Below are 12031 nucleotides of genomic sequence, written 5' to 3'. Positions count from 1 at the left end.
TGATCTGATCACCTCCAGCTGTTTCCCATTATTCCTCACCTGTGTTTAATTATCTCATTAGTCTTTGTGTATATAATGCCCTGATATCTGTTCAGTAGTTGAATGTTTGTTTGTGGCTGTCCACCTGATCAGCTCTGCTGTCCTGGCCTTCTGCTGGACTTGCTCTGTTCTTCTAGCCATCTGCCTGACCTGCTCATGTCTCGTGGCGTTCCACCTGATCCTCTCTGGTCTCCTGGGCCTCCTGGCCATCTGCTTGATCTGCTCCAGTCTCACTGCTCTCCGACTTCATCTGGGCCATGTTCTCCTCATTCCCTTGCCTCTGGTGTGTTAGATCTGTCATCTGTTCCCCATGTACTATATTTCCCATCATTACCTGATCTGATCACCTCCAGCTGTTTCCCATTATTCCTCACCTGTGTTTAATTATCTCATTAGTCTTTGTGTATATAATGCCCTGATTTCTGTTCAGTAGTTGAATGTTTGTTTGTGGCTGTCCACCTGATCAACTCTGCTGTCCTGGCCTTCTGCTGGACTTATTCAGTTCTTCTAGCCATCTGCCTGTGTTGCCTCTGTCATCTGTTCCCCATGTACTATATTTCCCATCATTACCTGATCTGATCACCTCCAGCTGTTTCCCATTATTCCTCACCTGTGTTTAATTATCTCATTAGTCTTTGTGTATATAATGCCCTGATATCTGTTCAGTAGTTGAATGTTCGTTTGTGGCTGTCCACCTGATCAGCTCTGCTGTCCTGGCCTTCTGCTGGACTTGTTCTGTTCTTCTAGCCATCTGCCTGTGTTGCCTCTGTCATCTGTTCCCCATGTACTATATTTCCCATCATTACCTGATCTGATCACCTCCAGCTGTTTCCCATTATTCCTCACCTGTGTTTAATTATCTCATTAGTCTTTGTGTATATAATGCCCTGATTTCTGTTCAGTAGTTGAACGTTTGTTTGTGGCTGTCCACCTGATCAGCTCTGCTGTCCTGGCCTTCTGCTGGACTTATTCAGTTCTTCTAGCCATCTGCCTGTGTTGCCTCTGTCATCTGTTCCCCATGTACTATATTTCCCATCATTACCTGATCTGATCACCTCCAGCTGTTTCCCATTATTCCTCACCTGTGTTTAATTATCTCATTAGTCTTTGTGTATATAATGCCCTGATTTCTGTTCAGTAGTTGAATGTTTGTTTGTGGCTGTCCACCTGATCAGCTCTGCTGTCCTGGCCTTCTGCTGGACTTGTTCTGTTCTTCTAGCCATCTGCCTGTGTTGCCTCTGTCATCTGTTCCCCATGTACTATATTTCCCATCATTACCTGATCTGATCACCTCCAGCTGTTTCCCATTATTCCTCACCTGTGTTTAATTATCTCATTAGTCTTTGTGTATATAATGCCCTGATTTCTGTTCAGTCCTGGTCATTTGTTGAATGTTATTAGACCTACCGTGATTTGCCCATGCCCTACGTGGATGTTTTTCCTCTTTATATTATTGTTTTCTACCGTGGATTTCTACTTTCCTGGCCGTCTACTGGACCTGCTCTGGTGTCTCTGGTGTCGTGGCTGTCCACCTGATCAGCTCTGCTGTCCTGGCCTTCTGCTGGACTTGTTCTGTTCTTCTAGCCATCTGCCTGTGTTGCCTCTGTCATCTGTTCCCCATGTACTATATTTCCCATCATTACCTGATCTGATCACCTCCAGCTGTTTCCCATTATTCCTCACCTGTGTTTAATTATCTCATTAGTCTTTGTGTATATAATGCCCTGATATCTGTTCAGTAGTTGAATGTTTGTTTGTGGCTGTCCACCTGATCAGCTCTGCTGTCCTGGCCTTCTGCTGGACTTGCTCTGTTCTTCTAGCCATCTGCCTGACCTGCTCATGTCTCGTGGCGTTCCACCTGATCCTCTCTGGTCTCCTGGGCCTCCTGGCCATCTGCTTGATCTGCTCCAGTCTCACTGCTCTCCGACTTCATCTGGGCCATGTTCTCCTCATTCCCTTGCCTCTGGTGTGTTAGATCTGTCATCTGTTCCCCATGTACTATATTTCCCATCATTACCTGATCTGATCACCTCCAGCTGTTTCCCATTATTCCTCACCTGTGTTTAATTATCTCATTAGTCTTTGTGTATATAATGCCCTGATTTCTGTTCAGTAGTTGAACGTTTGTTTGTGGCTGTCCACCTGATCAGCTCTGCTGTCCTGGCCTTCTGCTGGACTTGTTCTGTTCTTCTAGCCATCTGCCTGTGTTGCCTCTGTCATCTGTTCCCCATGTACTATATTTCCCATCATTACCTGATCTGATCACCTCCAGCTGTTTCCCATTATTCCTCACCTGTGTTTAATTATCTCATTAGTCTTTGTGTATATAATGCCCTGATTTCTGTTCAGTATTGGTCAATATTTGAATGTTTGTGGCTTTCCACCTGTTCAACTCTGCTGTCCTGGCCTTCTGCTGGACTTATTCAGTTCTTCTAGCCATCTGCCTGTGTTGCCTCTGTCATCTGTTCCCCATGTACTATATTTCCCATCATTACCTGATCTGATCACCTCCAGCTGTTTCCCATTATTCCTCACCTGTGTTTAATTATCTCATTAGTCTTTGTGTATATAATGCCCTGATTTCTGTTCAGTAGTTGAACGTTTGTTTGTGGCTGTCCACCTGATCAGCTCTGCTGTCCTGGCCTTCTGCTGGACTTATTCAGTTCTTCTAGCCATCTGCCTGTGTTGCCTCTGTCATCTGTTCCCCATGTACTATATTTCCCATCATTACCTGATCTGATCACCTCCAGCTGTTTCCCATTATTCCTCACCTGTGTTTAATTATCTCATTAGTCTTTGTGTATATAATGCCCTGATTTCTGTTCAGTAGTTGAACGTTTGTTTGTGGCTGTCCACCTGATCAGCTCTGCTGTCCTGGCCTTCTGCTGGACTTATTCAGTTCTTCTAGCCATCTGCCTGTGTTGCCTCTGTCATCTGTTCCCCATGTACTATATTTCCCATCATTACCTGATCTGATCACCTCCAGCTGTTTCCCATTATTCCTCACCTGTGTTTAATTATCTCATTAGTCTTTGTGTATATAATGCCCTGATATCTGTTCAGTAGTTGAATGTTCGTTTGTGGCTGTCCACCTGATCAGCTCTGCTGTCCTGGCCTTCTGCTGGACTTGTTCTGTTCTTCTAGCCATCTGCCTGTGTTGCCTCTGTCATCTGTTCTCCATGTACTATATTTCCCATCATTACCTGATCTGATCACCTCCAGCTGTTTCCCATTATTCCTCACCTGTGTTTAATTATCTCATTAGTCTTTGTGTATATAATGCCCTGATTTCTGTTCAGTGTTGGTCAATATTTGAATTTTTGTGGCTTTCCACCTGTTCATCTCTGCTGTCCTGGCCTTCTGCTGGACTTATTCAGTTCTTCTAGCCATCTGCCTGTGTTGCCTCTGTCATCTGTTCCCCATGTACTATATTTCCCATCATTACCTGATCTGATCACCTCCAGCTGTTTCCCATTATTCCTCACCTGTGTTTAATTATCTCATTAGTCTTTGTGTATATAATGCCCTGATTTCTGTTCAGAAGTTGAACGTTTGTTTGTGGCTGTCCACCTGATCAGCTCTGCTGTCCTGGCCTTCTGCTGGACTTATTCAGTTCTTCTAGCCATCTGCCTGTGTTGCCTCTGTCATCTGTTCCCCATGTACTATATTTCCCATCATTACCTGATCTGATCACCTCCAGCTGTTTCCCATTATTCCTCACCTGTGTTTAATTATCTCATTAGTCTTTGTGTATATAATGCCCTGATTTCTGTTCAGTCCTGGTCATTTGTTGAATGTTATTAGACCTACCGTGATTTGCCCATGCCCTACGTGGATGTTTTTTCCTCTTTATATTATTGTTTTCTACCGTGGATTTCTACTTTCCTGGCCGTCTACTGGACCTGCTCTGGTGTCTCTGGTGTCGTGGCTGTCCACCTGATCAGCTCTGCTGTCCTGGCCTTCTGCTGGACTTGTTCTGTTCTTCTAGCCATCTGCCTGTGTTGCCTCTGTCATCTGTTCCCCATGTACTATATTTCCCATCATTACCTGATCTGATCACCTCCAGCTGTTTCCCATTATTCCTCACCTGTGTTTAATTATCTCATTAGTCTTTGTGTATATAATGCCCTGATTTCTGTTCAGTATTGGTCAATATTTGAATGTTTGTGGCTTTCCACCTGTTCAACTCTGCTGTCCTGGCCTTCTGCTGGACTTATTCAGTTCTTCTAGCCATCTGCCTGTGTTGCCTCTGTCATCTGTTCCCCATGTACTATATTTCCCATCATTACCTGATCTGATCACCTCCAGCTGTTTCCCATTATTCCTCACCTGTGTTTAATTATCTCATTAGTCTTTGTGTATATAATGCCCTGATTTCTGTTCAGTAGTTGAACGTTTGTTTGTGGCTGTCCACCTGATCAGCTCTGCTGTCCTGGCCTTCTGCTGGACTTATTCAGTTCTTCTAGCCATCTGCCTGTGTTGCCTCTGTCATCTGTTCCCCATGTACTATATTTCCCATCATTACCTGATCTGATCACCTCCAGCTGTTTCCCATTATTCCTCACCTGTGTTTAATTATCTCATTAGTCTTTGTGTATATAATGCCCTGATATCTGTTCAGTAGTTGAATGTTCGTTTGTGGCTGTCCACCTGATCAGCTCTGCTGTCCTGGCCTTCTGCTGGACTTGTTCTGTTCTTCTAGCCATCTGCCTGACCTGCTCATGTCTCGTGGCGTTCCACCTGATCCTCTCTGGTCTCCTGGGCCTCCTGGCCATCTGCTTGATCTGCTCCAGTCTCACTGCTCTCCGACTTCATCTGGGCCATGTTCTCCTCATTCCCTTGCCTCTGGTGTGTTAGATCTGTCATCTGTTCCACATGTACTATATTTCCCATCATTACCTGATCTGATCACCTCCAGCTGTTTCCCATTATTCCTCACCTGTGTTTAATTATCTCATTAGTCTTTGTGTATATAATGCCCTGATTTCTGTTCAGTAGTTGGTCAATATTTGAATGTTTGTGGCTTTCCACCTGATCAGCTCTGCTGTCCTGGCCTTCTGCTGGACTTATTCAGTTCTTCTAGCCATCTGCCTGTGTTGCCTCTGTCATCTGTTCCCCATGTACTATATTTCCCATCATTACCTGATCTGATCACCTCCAGCTGTTTCCCATTATTCCTCACCTGTGTTTAATTATCTCATTAGTCTTTGTGTATATAATGCCCTGATTTCTGTTCAGTAGTTGGTCAATGTTTGAATGTTTGTGGCTGTCCACCTGATCAGCTCTGCTGTCCTGGCCTTCTGCTGGACTTATTCAGTTCTTCTAGCCATCTGCCTGTGTTGCCTCTGTCATCTGTTCCCCATGTACTATATTTCCCATCATTACCTGATCTGATCACCTCCAGCTGTTTCCCATTATTCCTCACCTGTGTTTAATTATCTCATTAGTCTTTGTGTATATAATGCCCTGATTTCTGTTCAGTAGTTGAATGTTTGTTTGTGGCTGTCCACCTGATCAGCTCTGCTGTCCTGGCCTTCTGCTGGACTTATTCAGTTCTTCTAGCCATCTGCCTGTGTTGCCTCTGTCATCTGTTCCCCATGTACTATATTTCCCATCATTACCTGATCTGATCACCTCCAGCTGTTTCCCATTATTCCTCACCTGTGTTTAATTATCTCATTAGTCTTTGTGTATATAATGCCCTGATTTCTGTTCAGTAGTTGAATGTTTGTTTGTGGCTGTCCACCTGATCAGCTCTGCTGTCCTGGCCTTCTGCTGGACTTATTCAGTTCTTCTAGCCATCTGCCTGTGTTGCCTCTGTCATCTGTTCCCCATGTACTATATTTCCCATCATTACCTGATCTGATCACCTCCAGCTGTTTCCCATTATTCCTCACCTGTGTTTAATTATCTCATTAGTCTTTGTGTATATAATGCCCTGATATCTGTTCAGTAGTTGAATGTTTGTTTGTGGCTGTCCACCTGATCAGCTCTGCTGTCCTGGCCTTCTGCTGGACTTGTTCTGTTCTTCTAGCCATCTGCCTGTGTTGCCTCTGTCATCTGTTCTCCATGTACTATATTTCCCATCATTACCTGATCTGATCACCTCCAGCTGTTTCCCATTATTCCTCACCTGTGTTTAATTATCTCATTAGTCTTTGTGTATATAATGCCCTGATTTCTGTTCAGTATTGGTCAATGTTTGAATGTTTGTGGCTGTCCACCTGATCAGCTCTGCTGTCCTGGCCTTCTGCTGGACTTATTCAGTTCTTCTAGCCATCTGCCTGTGTTGCCTCTGTCATCTGTTCCCCATGTACTATATTTCCCATCATTACCTGATCTGATCACCTCCAGCTGTTTCCCATTATTCCTCACCTGTGTTTAATTATCTCATTAGTCTTTGTGTATATAATGCCCTGATTTCTGTTCAGTCCTGGTCATTTGTTGAATGTTATTAGACCTACCGTGATTTGCCCATGCCCTACGTGGATGTTTTTTCCTCTTTATATTATTGTTTTCTACCGTGGATTTCTACTTTCCTGGCCGTCTACTGGACCTGCTCTGGTGTCTCTGGTGTCGTGGCTGTCCACCTGATCAGCTCTGCTGTCCTGGCCTTCTGCTGGACTTGTTCTGTTCTTCTAGCCATCTGCCTGTGTTGCCTCTGTCATCTGTTCCCCATGTACTATATTTCCCATCATTACCTGATCTGATCACCTCCAGCTGTTTCCCATTATTCCTCACCTGTGTTTAATTATCTCATTAGTCTTTGTGTATATAATGCCCTGATTTCTGTTCAGTAGTTGGTCAATATTTGAATGTTTGTGGCTTTCCACCTGTTCAACTCTGCTGTCCTGGCCTTCTGCTGGACTTATTCAGTTCTTCTAGCCATCTGCCTGTGTTGCCTCTGTCATCTGTTCCCCATGTACTATATTTCCCATCATTACCTGATCTGATCACCTCCAGCTGTTTCCCATTATTCCTCACCTGTGTTTAATTATCTCATTAGTCTTTGTGTATATAATGCCCTGATTTCTGTTCAGTAGTTGAACGTTTGTTTGTGGCTGTCCACCTGATCAGCTCTGCTGTCCTGGCCTTCTGCTGGACTTATTCAGTTCTTCTAGCCATCTGCCTGTGTTGCCTCTGTCATCTGTTCCCCATGTACTATATTTCCCATCATTACCTGATCTGATCACCTCCAGCTGTTTCCCATTATTCCTCACCTGTGTTTAATTATCTCATTAGTCTTTGTGTATATAATGCCCTGATTTCTGTTCAGTAGTTGAACGTTTGTTTGTGGCTGTCCACCTGATCAGCTCTGCTGTCCTGGCCTTCTGCTGGACTTATTCAGTTCTTCTAGCCATCTGCCTGTGTTGCCTCTGTCATCTGTTCCCCATGTACTATATTTCCCATCATTACCTGATCTGATCACCTCCAGCTGTTTCCCATTATTCCTCACCTGTGTTTAATTATCTCATTAGTCTTTGTGTATATAATGCCCTGATTTCTGTTCAGTAGTTGAATGTTTGTTTGTGGCTGTCCACCTGATCAGCTCTGCTGTCCTGGCCTTCTGCTGGACTTATTCAGTTCTTCTAGCCATCTGCCTGTGTTGCCTCTGTCATCTGTTCCCCATGTACTATATTTCCCATCATTACCTGATCTGATCACCTCCAGCTGTTTCCCATTATTCCTCACCTGTGTTTAATTATCTCATTAGTCTTTGTGTATATAATGCCCTGATATCTGTTCAGTAGTTGAATGTTTGTTTGTGGCTGTCCACCTGATCAGCTCTGCTGTCCTGGCCTTCTGCTGGACTTGTTCTGTTCTTCTAGCCATCTGCCTGTGTTGCCTCTGTCATCTGTTCCCCATGTACTATATTTCCCATCATTACCTGATCTGATCACCTCCAGCTGTTTCCCATTATTCCTCACCTGTGTTTAATTATCTCATTAGTCTTTGTGTATATAATGCCCTGATTTCTGTTCAGTATTGGTCAATATTTGAATGTTTGTGGCTTTCCACCTGTTCAACTCTGCTGTCCTGGCCTTCTGCTGGACTTATTCAGTTCTTCTAGCCATCTGCCTGTGTTGCCTCTGTCATCTGTTCCCCATGTACTATATTTCCCATCATTACCTGATCTGATCACCTCCAGCTGTTTCCCATTATTCCTCACCTGTGTTTAATTATCTCATTAGTCTTTGTGTATATAATGCCCTGATTTCTGTTCAGTAGTTGAACGTTTGTTTGTGGCTGTCCACCTGATCAGCTCTGCTGTCCTGGCCTTCTGCTGGACTTATTCAGTTCTTCTAGCCATCTGCCTGTGTTGCCTCTGTCATCTGTTCCCCATGTACTATATTTCCCATCATTACCTGATCTGATCACCTCCAGCTGTTTCCCATTATTCCTCACCTGTGTTTAATTATCTCATTAGTCTTTGTGTATATAATGCCCTGATTTCTGTTCAGTAGTTGAATGTTCGTTTGTGGCTGTCCACCTGATCAGCTCTGCTGTCCTGGCCTTCTGCTGGACTTGTTCTGTTCTTCTAGCCATCTGCCTGTGTTGCCTCTGTCATCTGTTCCCCATGTACTATATTTCCCATCATTACCTGATCTGATCACCTCCAGCTGTTTCCCATTATTCCTCACCTGTGTTTAATTATCTCATTAGTCTTTGTGTATATAATGCCCTGATATCTGTTCAGTAGTTGAATGTTTGTTTGTGGCTGTCCACCTGATCAGCTCTGCTGTCCTGGCCTTCTGCTGGACTTATTCAGTTCTTCTAGCCATCTGCCTGTGTTGCCTCTGTCATCTGTTCCCCATGTACTATATTTCCCATCATTACCTGATCTGATCACCTCCAGCTGTTTCCCATTATTCCTCACCTGTGTTTAATTATCTCATTAGTCTTTGTGTATATAATGCCCTGATTTCTGTTCAGTCCTGGTCATTTGTTGAATGTTATTAGACCTACCGTGATTTGCCCATGCCCTACGTGGATGTTTTTTCCTCTTTATATTATTGTTTTCTACCGTGGATTTCTACTTTCCTGGCCGTCTACTGGACCTGCTCTGGTGTCTCTGGTGTCGTGGCTGTCCACCTGATCAGCTCTGCTGTCCTGGCCTTCTGCTGGACTTGTTCTGTTCTCCTGGCTATCTGCCTGACCTGCTCTGGTCTTTCTTCCTCTGGTGTGTTGCCTCTGTCATCTGTTCCCCATGTACTATATTTCCCATCATTACCTGATCTGATCACCTCCAGCTGTTTCCCATTATTCCTCACCTGTGTTTAATTATCTCATTAGTCTTTGTGTATATAATGCCCTGATATCTGTTCAGTAGTTGAATGTTTGTTTGTGGCTGTCCACCTGATCAGCTCTGCTGTCCTGGCCTTCTGCTGGACTTGCTCTGTTCTTCTAGCCATCTGCCTGACCTGCTCATGTCTCGTGGCGTTCCACCTGATCCTCTCTGGTCTCCTGGGCCTCCTGGCCATCTGCTTGATCTGCTCCAGTCTCACTGCTCTCCGACTTCATCTGGGCCATGTTCTCCTCATTCCCTTGCCTCTGGTGTGTTAGATCTGTCATCTGTTCCCCATGTACTATATTTCCCATCATTACCTGATCTGATCACCTCCAGCTGTTTCCCATTATTCCTCACCTGTGTTTAATTATCTCATTAGTCTTTGTGTATATAATGCCCTGATTTCTGTTCAGTAGTTGAATGTTTGTTTGTGGCTGTCCACCTGATCAGCTCTGCTGTCCTGGCCTTCTGCTGGACTTATTCAGTTCTTCTAGCCATCTGCCTGTGTTGCCTCTGTCATCTGTTCCCCATGTACTATATTTCCCATCATTACCTGATCTGATCACCTCCAGCTGTTTCCCATTATTCCTCACCTGTGTTTAATTATCTCATTAGTCTTTGTGTATATAATGCCCTGATATCTGTTCAGTAGTTGAATGTTCGTTTGTGGCTGTCCACCTGATCAGCTCTGCTGTCCTGGCCTTCTGCTGGACTTGTTCTGTTCTTCTAGCCATCTGCCTGTGTTGCCTCTGTCATCTGTTCTCCATGTACTATATTTCCCATCATTACCTGATCTGATCACCTCCAGCTGTTTCCCATTATTCCTCACCTGTGTTTAATTATCTCATTAGTCTTTGTGTATATAATGCCCTGATTTCTGTTCAGTATTGGTCAATATTTGAATGTTTGTGGCTTTCCACCTGTTCAACTCTGCTGTCCTGGCCTTCTGCTGGACTTATTCAGTTCTTCTAGCCATCTGCCTGTGTTGCCTCTGTCATCTGTTCCCCATGTACTATATTTCCCATCATTACCTGATCTGATCACCTCCAGCTGTTTCCCATTATTCCTCACCTGTGTTTAATTATCTCATTAGTCTTTGTGTATATAATGCCCTGATTTCTGTTCAGAAGTTGAACGTTTGTTTGTGGCTGTCCACCTGATCAGCTCTGCTGTCCTGGCCTTCTGCTGGACTTATTCAGTTCTTCTAGCCATCTGCCTGTGTTGCCTCTGTCATCTGTTCCCCATGTACTATATTTCCCATCATTACCTGATCTGATCACCTCCAGCTGTTTCCCATTATTCCTCACCTGTGTTTAATTATCTCATTAGTCTTTGTGTATATAATGCCCTGATATCTGTTCAGTAGTTGAATGTTCGTTTGTGGCTGTCCACCTGATCAGCTCTGCTGTCCTGGCCTTCTGCTGGACTTGTTCTGTTCTTCTAGCCATCTGCCCGTGTTGCCTCTGTCATCTGTTCCCCATGTACTATATTTCCCATCATTACCTGATCTGATCACCTCCAGCTGTTTCCCATTATTCCTCACCTGTGTTTAATTATCTCATTAGTCTTTGTGTATATAATGCCCTGATTTCTGTTCAGTATTGGTCAATATTTGAATGTTTGTGGCTTTCCACCTGTTCAACTCTGCTGTCCTGGCCTTCTGCTGGACTTATTCAGTTCTTCTAGCCATCTGCCTGTGTTGCCTCTGTCATCTGTTCCCCATGTACTATATTTCCCATCATTACCTGATCTGATCACCTCCAGCTGTTTCCCATTATTCCTCACCTGTGTTTAATTATCTCATTAGTCTTTGTGTATATAATGCCCTGATATCTGTTCAGTAGTTGAACGTTTGTTTGTGGCTGTCCACCTGATCAGCTCTGCTGTCCTGGCCTTCTGCTGGACTTATTCAGTTCTTCTAGCTATCTGCCTGTGTTGCCTCTGTCATCTGTTCCCCATGTACTATATTTCCCATCATTACCTGATCTGATCACCTCCAGCTGTTTCCCATTATTCCTCACCTGTGTTTAATTATCTCATTAGTCTTTGTGTATATAATGCCCTGATATCTGTTCAGTAGTTGAATGTTCGTTTGTGGCTGTCCACCTGATCAGCTCTGCTGTCCTGGCCTTCTGCTGGACTTGTTCTGTTCTTCTAGCCATCTGCCTGTGTTGCCTCTGTCATCTGTTCCCCATGTACTATATTTCCCATCATTACCTGATCTGATCACCTCCAGCTGTTTCCCATTATTCCTCACCTGTGTTTAATTATCTCATTAGTCTTTGTGTATATAATGCCCTGATTTCTGTTCAGTATTGGTCAATATTTGAATGTTTGTGGCTTTCCACCTGTTCAACTCTGCTGTCCTGGCCTTCTGCTGGACTTATTCAGTTCTTCTAGCCATCTGCCTGTGTTGCCTCTGTCATCTGTTCCCCATGTACTATATTTCCCATCATTACCTGATCTGATCACCTCCAGCTGTTTCCCATTATTCCTCACCTGTGTTTAATTATCTCATTAGTCTTTGTGTATATAATGCCCTGATTTCTGTTCAGAAGTTGAACGTTTGTTTGTGGCTGTCCACCTGATCAGCTCTGCTGTCCTGGCCTTCTGCTGGACTTATTCAGTTCTTCTAGCCATCTGCCTGTGTTGCCTCTGTCATCTGTTCCCCATGTACTATATTTCCCATCATTACCTGATCTG

The sequence above is a fragment of the Xyrauchen texanus genome, unplaced genomic scaffold, assembly GCF_025860055.1.
Source record: "Xyrauchen texanus isolate HMW12.3.18 unplaced genomic scaffold, RBS_HiC_50CHRs HiC_scaffold_184, whole genome shotgun sequence".
Taxonomy (NCBI): Eukaryota; Metazoa; Chordata; class Actinopteri; order Cypriniformes; family Catostomidae; genus Xyrauchen; species Xyrauchen texanus.
The sequence above is the reverse complement of the archived record's forward strand: the minus strand, read 5'-3'. Positions refer to the sequence as shown.